The 20,818-nt window shown below is 40.7% G+C and overlaps 1 protein-coding gene across 1 annotated transcript in view; it reads right to left on the bottom strand.

Moving 5' to 3' along the window:
• Positions 1 to 4,019: 4,019 nt before the first annotated feature.
• Positions 4,020 to 20,818, bottom strand: part of LOC139165327 (complement receptor type 2-like) — a 66,102-nt gene continuing 49,303 nt past the window's right edge. The window contains exons 12-14 of the mRNA XM_070748525.1: positions 6,902 to 7,246; positions 4,649 to 4,888; positions 4,020 to 4,412 (exon numbers count right to left, since the gene is read on the bottom strand). The gene's annotated coding sequence lies outside the window, so the exon portion shown is untranslated. The remainder of the gene's footprint in view (positions 4,413 to 4,648; positions 4,889 to 6,901; positions 7,247 to 20,818) is intronic.

Here is a 20,818-nt window from a genome sequence, read left to right as displayed (position 1 = left end):
CTGTTAGCTGCTATAAACTATTCTTCATGGCCTTTAGAAATCAAAAAACCCAGATTTCTTCTTTCTGTTGTTTGTTTATGGTTTTCTTGATACTTGATGAACTGGCCTTTCCCCAAATCATCTCCTGGTCCTCTGGATCAGTGACCAGCTGTGCAGGACGCGGGCAGACCACAACAACACTACTCAGGTATATGTTAAAAATTAACAACAACAACAGAGTTGGAAGGGACCTTGGAGGTCTTCTAGTCCAACCCCCTGCTTAGGCAGGAAATCTTACACTACTTCAGACAAATGGTTATCCAACATCTTAAAAACTTCTTGGAGCATTCACAACTTCTGGAGACAAGCTGTTTCATTGATTAATTGTTCTAACTGTCAGGAAATTTCTCCTTAGTTATAAGTTACTTCTCTCCTTGTTTAGTTTCCACCCATTACTTCTTATTCTAACCTCAGGTGCTTTGGCGAATAGGTTGACTCCCTCTTCTTTGTGACAACCCCTGAGATATTGGAACACAGCTATCATGTCTCCCCTGGTCCTTCTTTTCATTAAACTAGACATACCCAGTTCCTGCAACCATTCTTCATATGTTTTAGCCTCTAGTCCCCTCATCATCTTTGCTGCTCTTTTCTGTACTCTTTCGAGAGTCTCAACATCCTTTTTGCATCGTGGAGACCAAAACTGAATGCAGTATTGCAAGTGTGGCCTTACCAAGGCCTTATAAAGTGGTATTAACATTTCACGTGATCTACACTACTTTTATAAATGAACATCTCTAATCTGATTTTTTTTTTTTTAAGAAAAGTGTCAGGCAACATTGGTATTTTACATTTGAATTAAGAAATAAGCATATAAATTACAACCATTCTTTGTTTCTGCCTCAGATAAGCATTAAATTAATATAATATTAATATTGAAATATTGCTTAAATTATTTGGGCTTTTCTTATTTAGTCATGATATTTGAGTACTACTAGATTTTAATAAAAATGAATTAAAATTCACTCTGGATTTAAGAAAAGATAAAAATAATATTTATACTTTACAGATGCTCAAATAATGTCCATTCATTTGTTTTGAAAGGATTTATCCGTTATATATATCAGAGGTGTTAGACTCACGGCATCACGTGACGTATCATAACTCCCCCCTTTTGTTGAACCAGGGGTGGGCATGGCCATCGTGTGATGCATTTGGTCCATGGGCCACGTGTTTGACACTCATGATATATATGGTTCTGATTCCAGTCCAGATGTCCATAAACACTGTTTTCAACTAAATGACATGGACTTTCATCCATAACTAATCCTTTTCTACCTTGAATTAAAATTTATGTTCTAAAGCAGGAATCTCGTTATTATTTTATTTTGCAAAGGGTAACTCTGTCAAATTCTGATGATATTGTGGATAGGTTAATTGCAAAAATACTCATTATTGGGAAAGCTGGAACAAACACCCATATAACTCAAGTTATATATAAATCAGACTAGTATATTTTGGCTGGGATCCAAGTTCTTTATGCTCAAGTTACTTTTGTCTAGTGATTTATTCCTATGGTATTCTTTTATGCGTAGCTTTCAAAAATTAGTTTATTGCAATTTGAAATTGTTGCATCTATGCCTATATTTTATAGGGTGCTGCATTTTCTATGTGTATATGCAACACAGAATTTTTTTTTACATAGGATTGTGAACAGACTTGATTACTTTAGGAGCAAGTCAATTATACAAAAAAGTGTTTATTGTTCTAAAATAGTTTAGCATATTGTAAAAATTGTTTAAATCAGTTTGATTATCTTTTCAGAATAAAAATAAAACTTTTTGCCTCTTCCTTTCAATTTTTTTGGAAACGCTTTCAGGTCTACTCAAGAAATAGTGTCTTCAGTGGTCTAAAACTTGGCAGGGCAAGTTGATGATCCACAAGATTTCCTAGATTTTCTCCTTTCCACTGTTGTTCTTCCAAGCATTCAAAGACTAAAAGAAGAAGGAAAAGAAGTAGCAGCTTTCATTTGATGTGAACTAAACAAAGAGGCAGTTGAATGGACAGTTGTAATTTTGGTCGCCAGTGTTAATTTTAATTCTGCATTAGCTCTAACTGTGATTAGTAGTAAGGATTATATTTTACCAAATTTTGAATTACTATTTAAAGCAATTTATAAGAGTTATAAAAGATATTCACTAGCATGGATAATAAAATCAAAATATATTTTTATAAATAATTATAATTATTTAAACTTTTATAAATAAATCAGTGAGATATAAGGACTTTTCCCCTTTCAAGATGTAAACTATTTTGTACTTAAATTCTGTAGTCGAAGACAAGATGTTTAGCAATTGAAATGTGAGAATTCTCACTACCACTCCTTTTCTCACAAATGGTGACTACACTCAAATCAATGTTAGGTATTTTGGAGAGTCATGAAGAGAGATCTTTCAAATTCTGAAACCAATGTAATTTTGCATACCTGAGTAGACTCAGTAAATATGCCAAAATTATTGTTTTGTCTCTGTATATACCAATTTCACTAGTACTTTGAAAGGTATTACTGTATATCATTACATTCATATTAGGCAAACTTTTTACCACATATCAGTCATAGCTTGTACTAGAACAATTATTAATGATACTAGTTTTAAAGCTTAACAGTTTTGTAATTTTTTCTCTCCAAAAGTTATAGGTCTTGATTTACTACAATAATTGGGACCGAAATTTTCATCATAGGTCATTATGGCTATAAGCTGAGTTAGGCCTTACTACCAAATTTTTAAGGAGGTTGTTAAGCAAATTATCCAGCTGTTAAACTAGCTTCCTCTGTGGGCTCTTTTGCTTTTCTTTTTCTTTTGCTGGAAATTGTTAAAAATATGGTTACAAATAAGAATCATGAGATCACCGGATGCTGCAACTTGACAGATAAATACCAATGGCACTTAGATTTATATACCGCTTCATAATGCTTTTCAGCCCTCTCTAAGCAGTTTACTGTGTCAGCATATTACCCCAACAATATGGGTCCTGATGAAAGACTCAGGATGGAAGGCTGAGCTAACCTTCAGCTCATGAGGATTGAATTCTTGGGAGTAAGCAGAATTAGCATGTAATACTGCATTCTAAACACTGCACCAGAATGGCTCTAAATCAATTGCAATTCAGTTGCTGCCAAGCATCTGAATTGCAATCACAAGATCCTGGTGATGGTATGATGGTCATAAATGTGAGTATATGTCATATGTCACTTTTTCCAAGGCTGTTGTAACTTTGAACTGTCTTTAAAAGTCATGTTGATAATTGTTTGTTTGTTTGTCAAAATGTTTATAATAGGTATGGTATACATAAAACATAAAATTCCTTGGAAGAGGGGCAGCATAAAAGTTAAAGAAAAGAAAGAAAGAAAGAGATATAGGTACATTTGGACAGTAGGACGGGGCGGTAGGCACAATGGTGCACTTATGCACGCCCCTTGCAGACCTCTTAGGAATGGGATGAGGTCGACTAGACAGTCTAAGGTTAAATTTTTGGGGGTTTGGGGAAGAAACCACAGATTCAGGTAGTGCATTATGTGCATTTACCACTCTATTGCTGAAGTCGTATTTTCTGCATTGCCTGTATTATTTCTTACAAGCAAATAAGATATTAGAAAATGCATCAACACTTTTCCCAAACTTTTTTCAAAAAAGAATGTCTTGTATACTGCAGCAGTTTTCTACCAATACTGTCCAAATTTGATAGCTATCCTCCAGAACATAGTAGATAGTGCTGACTAACTTGGGATCTCTTAAGGAAAAATCTGTGGGTAAAGAGACAATACAAAACATCCATCTTGCAACATTCACCCTTGCAATAGTTAAAATTAGCTACAGAGTAGTTGAGAATGTTTGCAAATCCCATTCCTATTCCTATTCTTATTATTCTTATTATTCTTATTATTATTTATTAGATTTGTATGCCGCCCCTCTCCATAGACTCGGGGTGGCTCACAATACAATAAAACAGTTCATGACAAATCTAATAATTTACAATTTAAAATATTTTTAAAAACCCATTATTAAAAAGACATACATACAAACATACCATACATAAATTATATAGGCCTGGGGGAAATATTCTGGTCCTTTGGGGGGGAAAAGAAATTTTTAAAAGCTTTCAAGACTAAAGAATCAATTAATTTGAGCCGCCCCGAGTCTGCGGAGAGGGGCGGCATATAAATCCAATAAATCTAATCTAATCTAATTTGAAATTTAGTTCTAATTTGCGGATTGTAAACATTATTTTAAATGCAATTCCTTTGATTCCAGGTTCCAAGTAACTTGCTTTTTCCTTCCTTTTTTCAGCAATACAGTATCTTGAATCAGGTGCCCAAACAGTCTATGATTGTCTGAAGACAATTTCTGATAGCTGCCATCACATCACTTCTGCTGCTGCAAAAAAAGATTTGTTAATGCCATCAAAAACAGACATGGTAAGATACATGAATATTTATTTATTTATGCAAAAGTTTATCTTTTTAAAATGATCGTATGATTATATTATGCTGTTTAAAAACAGGTTTCCAATTCTTACTATTGATTAAGTTTTATAGCTAAAAAAGTTAAAATAAAACGAATGATCATAATCTGTTGAGATTATGTTAATTTGTTTATATTTGTTAACCTACTTAACTGCTGATGCCTCATATTCTTCCTTCAAGTCACATTGTTGAAATACTTGACAGAATTTATTATTCAAGAAAAACAGCTTTTAAAATCTTGTAAATCTTCAAATTTAAAACAAAATGTAAAGTCATTCAGACCGTTCAGTCTGTCTCCATGGCCTTAGAAGTTTCTAGTTTAGAGCTGTTAAATTTTTTTTCATACTGAAGCCGTGTGTCTTTGAGTAACCGCTCTGGAGTCATGTTCTAAAAGTGGGTAGAGTTGAAATAAAGACAATTAAAAGACAATGAAACTGAAATTAACTAATTATTTTCATATGATTAAGGCCAAATATTTAATAATTTTTCCCTTGGTGACTGAAACTTTACAATATGATAACAATTTGAGAAGGATTTGAATGTTGCCTTCAAATCTATTTAGAAACATCTGTATCCTTGTGGCCATAATGCACTTTTACTATAAAACCTTTATTCCTGCGATGCTCAAGAGCACCAATGAACAAGTATTATGTCTAGGCTATCTATGAAGTCTAGACTCAAGACTATCTATGAAGCAACTTCCAGATAGCTGCATCATTTTTAAGAACCTGTGTGGCTACTTCATGAGCTGCTTCCTGCTGTTCTTGTTAATTTTCACTATTTAATACTAATGCCGTTGTTATGAATTAGTCAAGTGAATTTTAATCATAAGTAGGGGTGGGATTTAGCCGGTTCAGTCTGGTTCTGCCAAACTGGATGCTAATTTTACATCTGGTTTGCCAAACCGTTAGTTGCAAGGACTGGTTGACTCCTTCCCACCTCCCCCAGGAGTCTCCATGCAGCCCATTTTGGATGCCAAGGGCCCATGTGGAGGCCCTGGTAGGGTGAAAAATGCCTCGCGGAAGTTCTGGAAGTCTGGAAACCGGCCAATTCTGTCCATTTTTCATTTTTCTGGAGGCTCAAGGAAAGCATCTGGAGACTGGGGAGGGCAAAAGCCATGGTACAGGAGCCCGAGTAGGCCAAGCCCACCATGGCTATGCCCATCTAGCAACCAGGCAGAGAACGGGTTGCTAAATTTTTTGAATCCCACTCCTCATTAAGTCAAAGAAAATCCTTACAATGATTATTACAAAGTAATTAATTTAAAGTAACTCTTCCAGATTCCACCCATACTTTCCTCCAATAATATCTTGCCACTTGTTTTTAAAGAATTCTTCCATAGAATTAAATATACTTGAGCCTCAATGTCAACATCCAAACTATACTTCTTAGATTTTTGGTGAAAATCAAGTGGAGTATCTATGCTTTTAATTTCTCAGTTCTCAGTTTACTATTGCCAGGTTTCTACTTTATTTTAGAATCTGAATGCTTCTAGACCATAGAACCGTGATGGCAAACCTATGGCACGCAGCGTCCTCTCTGATGGCATGCGAGTTGTCACTCCAGTTCAGCTCCACTGTGCACTTCCTGCTGGCCAGCTGGTCTTCAGATCTATGTCATGCAGGGTGTGCAGGGGGGCATGCACATGCGCAAGGCGTGTGCTGGGGGCCACGTGAACTTTGCATTTTGTGGATTTAGGTGCGTGCTTTTGCGTACGCACATGCTTTTTGTACTCGTGATGATTAGCCATCACTGCCCTAGACATTTGGGTTTCAAATATGAAAATGGCACATGCCATTTCTCACTAGTGTATCCTATCTTTATCATAAGCTTTAAAAAAGAAATGGGATACATTTTAAAACAAACAGGCATGTGATGAAACTAAATAGAAGCTAAATTGGCTTTGAAAGAACGCAGCTTGAAACAGATAACTATTTGAAGTACAGAAAATGGTTGCTAGGTGTAGCTGTCAATAGCTGTGAATATAATGAGTTATGAATATCTCCATGGAAGAGGAGGATGAGGGGGCAGAAGCAGAGGACTCCTCAAAAGAACAAAATGATTAGGAACACAGAAAAGAGCTGTGCCAAGTTTCCACAGTTCAATTTAACTGTTTACCTCTTTTTATTTGCAAGAATAATTCTGTTGGAGAACAGTAAAAATGAACTTTTCTAGAGAACCTAGAATTTTTTTATAGGCTGTGTTATAGGCCTTGTAACAGAGTCCTATTCTGAAATAAATTCCATTGTGTTTAATGGATTTTATGTGGGAGCATGTATTGAAATGCCTTAACAATTCTTATAACCTATAATAAATTAGGTGTATATTATTGCAGTTATGCTGCTGTTATGCTGTATAATGTGAGACATTGGTGAAGGGCAGGGGTTGGTTCTTACTTACCTCGCTGTCGATTTGCACACGCATGCGCAGTGGCAAAAAATTAAAAGTTCAAGGCAAAAGCCCGTGATCATGTCAAGCTTCCTGGGCTGAGCAGCAGGTGGTGCATAAAAGGCAGAAGGCACTGGAGGAGGAATTTGACAGGTCTCCACTTGTACCATTGCAGGAGGTCTACCTCTGACTATTATGGAAGGTGGCCTTCTTGCTGGCTATCATGTCTGTAAGACACATCTTGGAACTGGCAGCATTGACAACACGCAAGGACCTTTGTGTCTTCCATGCGAACAGGGTGGTTCTGCAGGATGGTTCTCTCTACCAAATTTCAAAGCATCAAGCGGGGAGATGGTTCTGTTGGTCATGAAGAAGTTATGAATAGATGTAAGTTATTTTAATACTGGATTTACAGAAAAGGGTAAATTTTTTGTCAATATAAATAAACAAATCAGGTTAATACCGTGTTTCCCCGAAAGTAAGACAGTGTCTTACTTTCTTTTTACCCCCAAAAGCCCCACTACGTCTTACTTTCGGGGTATGTCTTACATTGGAAAAAAATTGAAAGGGTCGCGTTCCCGAAGGCATCTCCCCAGAGTCCAGAAGGGCAGCCGCGGGACAGGAGCCTCGTGAGCCCTTTTCCAAGTTCAACCTCAGGGCTCCAAGCGGCGTGCACGCATGGAGCCACAGACGCGTGTCGGGGAAGCGTGTGTCTGGAGGGGAGGAGCCGCTCTGCGCAGTTGGGCAGCCCCACCTGCCTGCCGGAAAGGAGGCGGGCGAAGGAGGGCGCAGCTCCGGCCGCTCGCCTCGGAGCTGGTCGGCCTCGCTGGCCGCTTGCAGCCGAGCCTCGGCAGGACTCGGTTGCTGGGACGAGCGCCTTCGCTGCAAGCCGCCGCCCGCTCGGCTCGCTTCGGACCAGCGCCGTCCTTCGCTTTGCCAAGCCGGGGAAGAGGCGGTGGCGGCGAGGCGAAGGGCGCGGGGAGCTTGGAAGCGACGTCATCGGGCTCCCCCCCCGGCAATACCCCCGTGTTTCCCCGAAAGTAAGACATATGTCTTACTTTTGGGGTACGGCTTATATTAGCTGACACCCCTGAAACCCCCGATACGTCTTACAATCGGGGGTGTCTTACTATCGGGGAAACAGGGTATCTAGGTTGAGTCGAGCCAAGGTCCCTGCTGTAGTTGCAATTGAGAAGGTTGGGTCCTCTGTGGCTGTTAAATACTTTCTCAGTTTGTGAAGTTGATTTGTATATGTAAATGAATTGTATAATGATTTGTGATGATGGAGAATTTAAAATTGCTATCTGATATTGCTTAGATTTTTTAGAGGTGGAAAGCTAACTTCTCCAGGTATTTATCCTATCAGAATGATCTGTTTTGAAAAATCTTACCCAATACTATGTTTATTTGCAGTCTCTGGATCAGGCCAAGAGGTAGTCAAAAAGTAATTGAGTAATCTAAACCAATAAATAATCCAGATTAAATTCTGAAGGATGCAAAGAGAAACAAGATCAAGTTGAAAGCCCAATGATTTAGTGAGTCCAGGCACAGGATGCAAGATGCTTGATCATAAAGTACAAACTGTACAGATTTTGTTTCTATAACATCTTTGCTCTTGAACAGAGGCTTTTATGTAGGAAGAGGATAACCTAAGTCACTAATTTATTAACTGCTACTGGTGTTTAAATCTCCAAAGGAACAGTCACTAACTCTCTTGGCAGTTGTAATTTTCAAGAAACTTCTGCTTGGACTTTGGTACTCTTGCTATGTTCTCCGTCTCCAACCTTTAACAACAATTTGCTTTGATTTTTTAGGCAAAAAGGAACTCATTGATTCAACAGCTTCTCTTTTCTTTCTCTCTATTGAGGATTCAGTTCAAAGGTTCAGGTATGCATAGTTACATTCAATTGGGATATCTGTTACATGAGATTATTTCTGAATTTTTATTTTATTTCGTGTTGCTATTATTTGTTTTTGTAATGCTAAATGAACTATATGTCAAGATAGATTTCTGATAACTTCATAGATACAACTGGGCAGTTTTCTTTGAAGTGTTTGCCAGTGTTTGTCTTCTGGGATATGTTTCAAATTATGCTGGTCTGTACTAGTCTTGTGACTTGATTTGATTTGAGGGATCCTTGGTGCTCTCTGAGATTGCTTATTTTCTTGTAGATGTTTCATTATCAAACTAGGTAACATCATCAGTTACAACAATGAAGTAAACCATACCCCAATCAAGAAATTGCCAAAAAAGCCAACAGTAAACAGTCCAACCTAAGAATTTCTAGGACCACCCCTCCAACACTGACAATGTAAGCCATTAAAATATAAACTGACAGCAAACCACACTCCTTACTAGCATACTGTTAGTTACCGTATTTTTCGGTGTATAAGATGCACCTTTTTACCTTTTAGTGGGCTAAAAAGTGGGTGCTTCTTATACATCGATGTGGCTTGGGGGGGGGAGTTGGGTGGTGGTCAGCTGCGGCGGCAGCAGCCCTCCCGTAGTCCTGCAGTGGCAGCTTTTCACGTGGTTTGGGGGCTGGCGCCGGGCGCCACTCCCAAACTGTGCAAAAAGTCATCACTGCCGGACTAGCTGCTGACCACCACCACTTCAATATGTGAGAAGCCACCACCGCCAGACTACAAGAAGCAGCTTCTCTCATCAGTCCGCAGTGGCGGTAGCGGCTTTCCCGTAGTCCCGTGGTGGCAATCTGCCTCTCTGCAACCCCTTATTAGAGACCCCTGGACCCGCTTGCAGGCTCCTCTCCCCAGGGATACAAAAAAAAAGACCCGCGCTGAATTCAGCAAGGAATTCAGCAGCGATTCCTCCCGGCGAGCCGTCTGCTAGTTAGGGCTGCAGATCAGTCTTTCACCACAACCATCACTATCTCAAAAGACCCACAAACCGGCTCTTGCCGAGCTGACTTAGGTGCCAACTCAGTTCCCATGGTAACAGTTGATGCGCCAGGCTCCCAATCTTACAGCCGCCACCTCCTCGGATCCTGCCGCCTGTGTGAGCAGTGGGGGCAGCGCCGGCGGCAGCAGCTTTTCTGAGCACGCGAGGCTCCCAATGGGGAGGGCAATCGAGATGGCTCTCATTGCAAGCACCACGCTGCTCTCTTAGGCCACCGGGAGGAGGAAGGAAAAGTGGGCGCTCTCGGTCTCTACATGCCAGACAAAGCTACCAAGGGACAGGGGCGCCCACACGATGGATGACAGAAGCTCGGCTTTCCCCCATGCCTGCCAAGTTTCAAAACTTCTCATTTCGACCCTGAGCTACAAATATCCTCCTTTATTGATTTGATTTGTGTTTCAAATTCCCAGGTTAGCTTACAGTCTTGGTATTCCCAGATTTCTCCCATCCCAATACAAACCAATCTACTAACTATTACTCCTATCCCAGTATTAAAATTCCCAGAGTTACTCTGTGGTAAGATGGGCAACCAATTAGGGAGGGAGTGAGGGTGGGTGGGTGGGATGTATGTATGTAGATAGATACCAGTAGATAGATCCAAGTTAAATTATTATTCAAATCTTCTCAGCACAGATATTTCTGCTGCCCACAGAACTCTAGTGCCACTATATCTTAATTTAGCATTCTGTCTAAATTGAACCAACCTGTTATATCTTTTTTGCTATACAGATTCAAGCCCAATTGAATCATCTATTGCAAAGGTTTTTGGAAAATCCACAAAAGATTCTTAAGAATATTTGTATCTTACACTGTTCATGCCTAGCTTTCCAAGGAATTATCACAGAGAAACAGGTTTTTTGTGATGAGTATATCAAAGATAAATTATTAACTTTGTAGTAAAGTTGCCAGAATTATTTTTTGTTGGAAGTTAATACAGTTCTGGATATCATCTGTATCTGCTTCAAAAGTTCTCCTGAGCTTTGCTGCAGAACAAGTCATTGAATTTTTGGATGGCCCTAAGTAGAAGGAATGCGTATACCCCTAGGAAGAGTAGAAGATCAATGAGTTCAGTGCCATGTGCTGTTCATGCTTCCATGGAATACAATTGATTTGGTTGGTGGTTTTTTGGTCTTTTGGACAATAAAGCAGGAGAATAGTCAGGACAACTGTTGTAACAGGAAAAATGAAATAGTAAAAGAAAAGTTTAAAACAGGAATTAAGATGGAAAATACGATGGAATTGTTGAGGTATGTAGCTTCTGACCGTGATGGTGAACCTATGGCACCCAATGCCACAGGTGGCACGCGGAGCCATATCAGAGGGCTTGCGAGACTGTCAGTTCCAGTGTGCATGTGCGCAATGGCCAGCTGATTTTTGGCCTTGGGAAATGCCGTTTTGCCCTCCAGACACTTCAAGGAAGCTTCCCTGAAGCCCCGGAAGAAAAAAAATAATAATCATCCAACGGACGAACTAGAACTTTGGAAAAATGCATTTCCAGTTTGCTGTTGTGCTGTTGTTTGCACTCTGGAGGGTTCAGGGAAGCTTCCTGAAGCACTGGAGTGTAAAAAACAGCACAATAGGCCAGTTTGTGCATTTTTTTTCATGTCCCAGGCTTCAGTACGGTCGGCAGATATCCTGGTCCAGTGTCATGAAGGGCTTTATAGGTCATAACCAACACTTTGAATTGTCACCGGAAACTGATCGGCAACCAATGCAGACTGTGGAGTGTTGGAGTAACATGGGCATACTTAGGGAATAGAAGGTTTTGAGGTTTTCATTCCATACCTGCATCCTTTTTTGCTTTCTTTTCCAATTTATCTGTAATTATTGCTAGTCTTAGTGCATGCTAAACCTTTCTATAGGATTATACCGTATTTTTCGCTCCATAAGACGCAGTTTTTTTCCTCCCAAAGTAGGAAGAAAAATCAGCCCCGTCTTATGGAGCGAAGATGCAGGCAGGGAGGGGGGGGGGAGGCTGTGAACTCGGAAGCGCCATCCCGCCGGCTGGCTGGCTAGCTGCTGCCTGGCCCCCTCCCTCCCGGAGGAGGGTCTCCCTCCGCACCACCAGCGGCGCTCCCCCAGCCAGCCAGCCAAGCCCCGCGCCCGCCAGAACCGGCTCCTCGCTCTCCCCCCGCCGCCTGCCGCATTTGCAGGAGGTGGGGAGGGTCGGGCGGCCCGCCAAGGCCAGGAGGGATGCCGCTGCCCCCCCTTCCCTCTCTCCGCCCGCCGCTGTGCCTCCTTGACGCTGAGAGGAAATGCCGGCAAAGGTTTTTCTCAGCGGAGGTCTTCAATGTCGGGGGCGCACGGGCGGTTGCGCGCGCTCCCTATCTCCCTGCTAGCCCACTCGGAATATTCAAAATAAGAAAAGCCTTTGCCGGCGAAGGAGCGTGCGCAACCGCCCGAGCGCCCCCGACATTGAATATCACCTTCGCCGGCCCCGCCTCTCCTGCAACCCCCTTGCTGAGAGCCCGGGACAGAAAGAGACAGAAAGAAAACAAGAGAGAGAAAGTGAGAAGAAGAGAGAGAAAGAGAGAGAGGAAGAGAGAGGGGGAGAGAGAGAAAGAGAGGGGGAGGGAGAAAGAGTGGGAGAGGGGGGAGAGATAGCAAGAGAGGGAGAGAGAGAGGGAGAGGGGGGAGAGAAAGTGAGAGGGAGAGGGGGGAGAGATAGCAAGAGAGGGAGAGAGAGAAAGAGAGAGGGAAAGGGGGGAGAGAGAGGAAATAAAGGAAGAGGAGAGAGAGAAAGGAAGAGAAAGAAAGAAAGAGGGATAGAAAGAGAGAGAGAATGAGAGATGCTCAGTGAGCCTTTCTTTGAAGTTGCCTTTCTTTCTTTCTTTCTTTCTCTCTTTCTTTCTTTTTCTCTCTTGCTCTCTTGCTCTTTCATTCTTTTTTCTTTCTCTTGCTTTCTTTCTTTCTCTTGCTTTCTCTCCTTCCTTCCCCTCCTTCCATTTCTTTCATTCCCCCTCTCTATTTTTATTTCTCTTTCATTTTCTTTCTTTCTCTTTCTTGCTTTCTTTCTTGCTCTTTTTCTTTCTCTCTTTTACCTTCCCTTCCTCTATTTCTTCTTTTCTTTCTCCTTCCTACCTTCTTCCCTCCCTCCCTCCCTTCAGTCCTTCCTCTCTTACTCTCCCCTTTCATAAGTTTCCTTGCTTCCTTCCTCTGTTCCTGTCCCTTCCCCCTTTCTTTCTTTCTTTCTTTCTTTCCTTCCTTCCTTCCTTTCCTCCCTCCATTTCTTGCTTTCCTTTTCCTTCCTCCCTTCTTTCCTCCCTCACTCCCTTCTTTCACTCCTTCCTCTCTTCCTCTCCCCTTTTTGGCTCAAAATATTTTTTTTCTATTTTCCTCCTCTAAAATCTAGGTGCGTCTTATCAGCAGGTGCGTCTTATAGAGCGAAAAATACGGTATTTTTAGAATAGGGCTATTTATTATAAGTTTTTTTTTCCTGCTTCTCTAAGTATACTAATTATTCTAACACACATTTCATATTAATCTACTTTAATACTTTTATAGAGATGGTTAACACAATCTAGAGCTCCATCTTTTGTATCACTATGGACTGCATCCTCATACTTGGAAGTGCCAGAAGAAGAACATGCATCGGAATGTATTCTCTTTAATTGGAGCAAGAGACTACAATGGCTTTCTACTACAGGTAGTCCTTGACTTACAATTGTTCTTTCATTAACCACTTGAAGTTATGACAGACCACACTGTGGATACTTATAACCCTGTTTTGAGGTGCCTGCACTTGTAAACCGCTTAGAGAGGGCTGTAAAGCACTGTGAAGCGGTATATAAGTCTAAGTGTTATTGCTCTTTCTATTGCAGGCATCTGCAAGCATCCCATGTTCCAGTATCTATGTTTTATAACAGTTTTGCACGAAACCAACTTTTACTTCCAAAAGTAAAATGACTATAGTCATGGGACTATGTTATAAAACATAGTCCCATGATTTTATAACAATTTTTGGCAAAACCCAGCCCATAGCTTAACAACCATTACAAAAAAGGTCATAAAATTGGGTCGGTCACATTGGTGACCTGATTTATAGCCATCACAAGTTGTGATTGTACTAGACAGAGTCATAAGTCACTATTAAGAGAGTGTTATTAAGAATTTTCTCTTCTTTTTTTTTTACTAAGAAAAATTTGTACAGTTTTCATATATTATTTGGGTAAATGCCAATAGTGTTCCCTCGATTTTCGCGGGTTCGAACTTCGCGAATGGCCTATACCACGGTTTTTCAAAAAATATTAATTAAAAAATACTTTGCGGGTTTTTTTCTATACCACGGTTTTTCCCGCCCGATTATGTCATACATTATCGGCAAACTAATAATTTTTGCAAATAAATAACAAAAAATAATTATTGTCAATAAATAATTATGTTTATAAATGTCAGGATCACTAAGTGTCTTATTCAATGGTGAGTACCAGTAATAATGATGAGTAAATGGTTGTTAAGGGAATGGGAAATGGTAATTTAGGGGTTTAAAGTGTTAATGAATGGCTTGTGATACTGTTCATAGCCAAAAATGGTGTTAGACATCTCTACTTCGCAGAAATTTGACTTTTGCGGGCAGTCTCAGAACGCATCCCCCACGAAAATCGAGGGAACACTACTCATTACTCAATGAATATAGAATGTAATAGGTCCATATTTTTTCAAATAAGATATTTTACTTCTCAGATAGCAAAAATTCAGTAATGCTTAACACATGTGAATATGTTAATCATTATCCAGAGGATATGGTTATTTAGGAAATAATATATTTTTAAAATTCTGTGATATATTCTAATTGTATTGGCATATACAATGACAGATATGTCAGAAAGGTCTAAAGGGGGCTATAAGGCCAGTGTTTTGATTTTTCAGAAAGTAGAAAAGCAATAGTCCCAAAGGTACTTTTTCAAGACTTTGTTTTTCTTTGAAAACATTTCCCTTCTCATCCAAGAAGCTTCTTCAACTCTTCAGAAGCTTCTTGGATAAAGAGTGAAATGTCCCCAAAGAAAAACTTTCAAGTCCAGTTGCCTCTTGAAAGAGCAGCTTTGGGACAACCATGATCTGGATGACTGAGAATCTTCATAGACATTTAGAAAAGCAGAATTTACTCTGATGTCTTGTGTGAAGGGTCAAATATTGAAATTTTGTACTGTGTTCTTTTAAAGAACTTAATACGGTTTTAGAATTGTAAAGGCAAGAAACAGATTGAAAAAAACAACTTTTCAATCATATATGATGATAACAGCTTGATTTTCCATTCATAGGACATTGCCAGGTTACTTGGTATGATAGGAAAAGTGCAAAGCAATATCATCTTAATGTAGTTTTTCATTCATTCAGTGTGTTAGCCATTGTATAACAGAATGATCTCAAGTAGTGTATATAACCCACATAAAGCAAGAATAAAATTAGAGTGAACTTCAAATATGTGTAAACACTAAAAGCAAAAAACCCCAAACATTTACATTCAAAAAAATGAAAATAATATGCAGCTCTAATCATTAAATATACAAATAAATTTATATATATATAAACATATATATAAACACACACACACACACACACACACACACACATATATATATATATATGTTTCCGTAGATTTTCACAGGTACAGGTATGACGGTCTTGGTATATTCGGGTTTCTTCCCGTGTAGGATTTGGAAATTCCATATATATATGTGCCACATGTTTTTTTGCTGAATTTGAAAATTAAGGGAGACTAGGATAGATCTATTTTGGCCTCATCAGCTAAAAAAGACTGATATCTTTGAAAGTATAATGTGCGGTAGCTATCATTGAGAAGGATCACTCATGGATAGGTTCTTCCTTCATCATAATATCTGAGAGCATCCAGAGCAGAGCCTTGAATGACTATCTTAGGACATTGGTGGGAGTATACATTTTATTTTGAAAAGAATTGATATTACTTATGTATTACATATCATTCCATATGACACCCATTTTAATCTGATCCATCAGCGAATCTAGATTTTTATTGTAAACCCTAGACCCTCATGATAGCATTTGATTTGTCGAGAATAAGTATTTGTCTAATATGATGATTTTCCTTTTGAATCAGTCTTGTTAAATTTGAGAGCCATAGACAACCAAAATAATGAAAGTTCTCTTTCTGTCCCTGGCAAAACAGAGTTTGGCAGGCTGTCTAGCAGAAGACTAAATAGATTCCTGTTGAAGCAGATTCATTTGCATAATACCTCTTATTATTATCTGCAATGAATTAATAACTCTCACTACTTAATTTCTGGTGTAGCTTTTCCAGAAATTATTGAGAAAGTTTCAGAACAGAATATTCTGTTAAAATAAATAAATAAATTTTAGGTTCCGACTTCTGTCCACAATATCACATACTTTAAAATGTTTGATGAGTGTAAGTGTAACATATATTTTGTAAACGGCATTTGAATTCTTTCTAAGAATAATCTATGTAACGAAGGCTGGATTTTCTTCCCTTTGGATTCACTGTATTTTTGTCAATGGCACTGTATCAGGAGTCATGTGTTAGTGAGAAGAAAAAGAGTTTCTCCGTACTGAATGAGCGGGTCCATGCAGTCACGTGGGTTGCTCGCTGTCCAATCCGCATAGTACCGAGCCTTGTCTTTAAAAAGATTGCTGGATCCGCCCCTTTCCCAGAATTCGCTCGGTCCTCCTATCGGCAGGACGTGTGGCGGCTCAGCTCCTTCCCTCTTCGTTCTTCTCGCACTGCAGATAAGTAAATTTCTCAATTGCCTTTGTTTAGAAGTTTTGCCTTCCGTCCGTGCCAGCTCTACTGGGCTAGGCGCCAAAGGGAGAAGCCGGGGTGCGGCTAAAGCCGCGAGTTCATTAATCGCCCTGCTCGTGCTGCTGCCGGATTGCATTTACTAGTAAATCTAATCGGCTGGGAGGTCATTATTGTCAGAAAGGCTTTTTCCTCTGGCGGTGTGGGACACTTAACAAGCTCTCTTGTTCGTCTCCTGGACTTTAGTCTCGTCTCCTTTTTAAACGGTGAAGTGTTTTTCTTGGCACGAAGGCCCTCAGTGCCCAGTAATTTTGGCACTTGCAGGTCGCCCACGTGCGAGCCACTTGATGCCATTAAGTCCACCGCGTGGCCTGGAGTAGGCTGTGAGACCCTCAGGGCATCGCTCCCTGGCTAGGCCTCTAAACCAGCGTGCCTTGGTTTATTTTCTTTAAATAGTGAGGCCTGGCCCGTCTGTACTCATTGGCACGAAATCTGGTTTCGTCCAAATTGTCTTTGAACTGCAGACGCTCCTGGGCCAAGGAGCTTGGGCCTCCTTCCTCTAGGGAATTTTTGCCTAATCATAACTTCTCCCACCCTTTGGCTCAAGCCTTGTACCCGTAATTTGTTCAGGCCATGGCTTCCTCTTTTCCCAAGAGAGGCACTTTTTCCAAGGGTCCCATGGATGGTAGGCCTACTGGCGATAAGATTGATACCATCCCCTAAGTCTCTTCCTCCTCTGCAGCCCCCCCTCTATGGCTCGGGCCACTAAGGCTGAGAAGAGGCGGGACCAAGCTCTTCAAAAAATTCTAAAGGTTTAAGAGTTCAGGCCCAAGTGCATGTTAGCCCTTCTGACCCTCTAATCCAGAGGCTTTGCTCCCAAGCAGACAGGAAAACCAGGGGCAGGGGATCTCAATTTCAGAGCCTCTAAAAAAATCCAGATGGTAACCTCCATCTTATTCCCATTGGGAGGCGTCTGGCCTGGTTTGCTTCCAGCTGGCGCTGTTCCTGTAAGGACCCCTGGGTTATCTCCACAGTGGAATGGGGGCTTCTGTTGGAGTTCATCTCCATGCCTCCAAAACACTTCATACCCTGTCAATCCCCCAGACTCCTTCCTATCGCCTTAGAATGGAGGAAGCAATTCAGCACCTTTTGTCCATCAGGGCTATCCTTCTTCCCAAAGAGGTCTAGGCTTCTACTCCATCCTCTTCATGGTCCCTAAGACCTCTGGAGGATGGAGGGCCATTTTAGATCTTAAAAGATTAAATCAATATAGAAAATTTAAGATGCATTCTTTGCCATCCATCCTGGAGACTTCATGTCTTCCTTGGATCTTACAGAGGCTTATCTCCACATTCCTATTGTAAAAGGCCACAGACAATTCCTTCTGATAGCCCAAGGCACGTGGTCAGCAGAGGAGTCATCCAGACCCATCAACTGGCTGGAATTGAGAGCCCTCAAGGAGTTCAAACCACACATCATCAATCAGCATGTACTGATTCTCACGGACAATATGTCCTCAAATAGCCATATCTGCAGACAAGGTGGCACCCGGTCCAAGGCCCTGAGGCAGGAAACCCTGAAGCTGGGTCTCTGGGCAGAGAAACGTCTACAATCCTTATCAGCTGACCACATTTCGGGAGTCCTCAACGTGCAGGCAGACTGGCTCTCCCGGTCAACTCTGTACATACGAGAGTGGAGCCTCTATCCGGACCTATTCCAACAGATCTGTCTCAGATTTGGTCACCCTCGCTAGACCAATTTGCGACCGCGACCAATGTTCAACTCTCTCGGTTCTATTCCAGGTTCCCATCCCCGGGAGCGGAGGCAACAAACACACTCAGAACCCCTTGGCCTCGGGTCCTGCTTTACGCATTTCCCCCAATACCAATTCTTCTAGACGTAATTCACAAGATTATTCTCAAGGAGGCCCAGGTGATCGTGATAGCCCCTCACTGGCCTCGGCATCCCTGGTTCGCAGACCTGCAGCGGCTATCCGTCCAGGACCCCTGGCGACTCCCCGTTTCAGAGGATATGTTGCAGCAGGGTGTCTCTCACCATCCAGACCCGGAGTGGTTCCATCTCACCACTTGGCTGTTATCCGGCGTGATCTAGATCTTCGGGGTTATCACCCGGACATCGTAGAAGTGATCCTCAAATCCAGAAGAGTTTCTATCAACAGGATCTATGACCATACCTGGTCTAAATTTCACCAGTGGTGTACACAGGAAGGTATCTCACCCTCATGAAAGGTTTTCATCAAGACCTTTCAACCAGCACCATTCGGCATAATTTAGCTGCCTTATCTTCGGTTCTGGCAGGACCACGCAGACAACCACTACGTTCCTTTCCTGAGATACAAGAATTACTAAGAGGCATCTCTAACCTCAGGCCTCCCACTGCCCATAGATATCCATCCTGGGACTTACCTCGAGTTCTGCATTCTCTTACTCAAGCGCCATACGAACCCTTAATGTCATCATCCTTCAGGTACCTATCTTTCAAGGTAGCCTTTCTGGTGGCAATGACGTCTGCCCGATGCATATCAGAACTGGCGACCCTTTCCATCCGGCAGGACTTATGCCAGTTCCATACGGACAAAGTAGTCACCTTTTGAAACAGCCGGGCGTTTCTCAGCAGTCTCCCAAACCCGAACCCAAAAAGTTCGGGTTCAGGAGGCCGCCGAGAAGCGCCGCCGCCCGGCTTTCACCTTTTGAAACAGCCGGGGGGCTTTTCGGCGTTATTCCAACGCCGAAACCGGAAGTTTGGGTTCGGCGTTTGGTTTCGGGAGGCCGCCGAGAAGCACCGCCGCCCGGCTGTCACCTTTGCAGAAGAGCTGCGCAGCTGTCGGCTGGTCGGGAGGCTCAAATGGAGGTGGGGAATCCTAATAGGGAATTCCATGGGCGGAGCTTTGACATCACGAAGACGTCCTTCCTGGAGTCCACGTTTCGCAAGAAGAGGGGTTTGTATTACGAGGTACTACTGTATATTAATCTTTAAAATATTTTGTATTACTGTATTTCTCTGAAAATACCGTAACAGTTATCCCAATTTTAGCCTACTTTATCATACAACATTTCAATAAAAGTCTGTATATTATAGCAGTGCCCTATTCATCATTTTTACACAATTTCATTTCAAATTCAATCTTAAAATGTTTAACTCCAAAATTAGTTTGACTAGTTTAAATACTATATTTCTGATAATTCTACATAATAAAACTATTGACCTGAATATCTTTCTACTATCAACTTTCTATCCTAAGTACCACAAACTACTGTAGGTGTTTATCTGTTTCATATTGTCAATATGACATGCCTAGCAACAAAATGATTTCTAAAATCTACATTAGCTTTATCATACCATAGATATCCTTGCCACCCAAATCTTGTCATGTTTTTCTAATTCCAAAAGCCTTCTGCTTCTCAGCAGCATTTATTCATTTACCCAAGCTAAGCTGCAAAAAAATAATTTCAAATCACCTAAACTCTATTCTCTTCCATTTGCATCTTTTTACACTTTATATTTGACTTGTAATTTTTTCACTGCATATTGATATCTATTGCATTGTCTAATCATGCATAAAAGTATTTAGAAATTGGGAGGTTGGCTGAAATGATACAAGGTTTGTTTTTTTATAAATGTACGTGAAAGCTTTTTGTGGACATTATCTGGAAGTTTATGTGCTAAGCCTGGAATTATTATTGTAATCAAACACATTTGGAATAAGATATAAATCATATCAATGAATAAATTATGACGGTGTTAGACAAAATAGTGTCTGAGAACCTACATTTACTCACAAATGTCTCTTCTGAGATTTCCCAGGATCTCTGTTCCTGGTTTACCATATTTATTAAGTGTAGAGTTTTTTTAGTTTTTTAAAAATTCTGCCTTTTTAAATATATAACTCAAGGCAGAGAACATACCAATACTCTTTCCTCCTCCTGTTTGCCCCAAAACAACAATCTCATGAGGTGGATTGGGCTGAGGCAGACTGACTGGCCCAAAATCAGTCAGCCAGTTTTGTGTGCCTAAGGTAGGTTTAGAAGTCAGTATCCTGATTTCTAGGTCAACACTAACTGCTACAACAAACTAGTTTTCATTTGATTGATAGTTTTTATCTCATTCTTGAAATAATAATAAACAGAAAGGTATGGTATTGAGTAGCAATTGGCAAGTATAGTTTGACTTTACTTCTAATTTTCACTGAAGAACTTGAAGCCATTTTTACCACAAGAACAACCTTAGGATCTTCTTCATATGCAAGCTCCTTGTT

The sequence above is a fragment of the Erythrolamprus reginae genome, chromosome 3 (genome assembly GCF_031021105.1).
Source record: "Erythrolamprus reginae isolate rEryReg1 chromosome 3, rEryReg1.hap1, whole genome shotgun sequence".
NCBI lineage: Eukaryota > Metazoa > Chordata > Lepidosauria > Squamata > Dipsadidae > Erythrolamprus > Erythrolamprus reginae.
The sequence above is the reverse complement of the archived record's forward strand: the minus strand, read 5'-3'. Positions and strand labels throughout refer to the sequence as shown.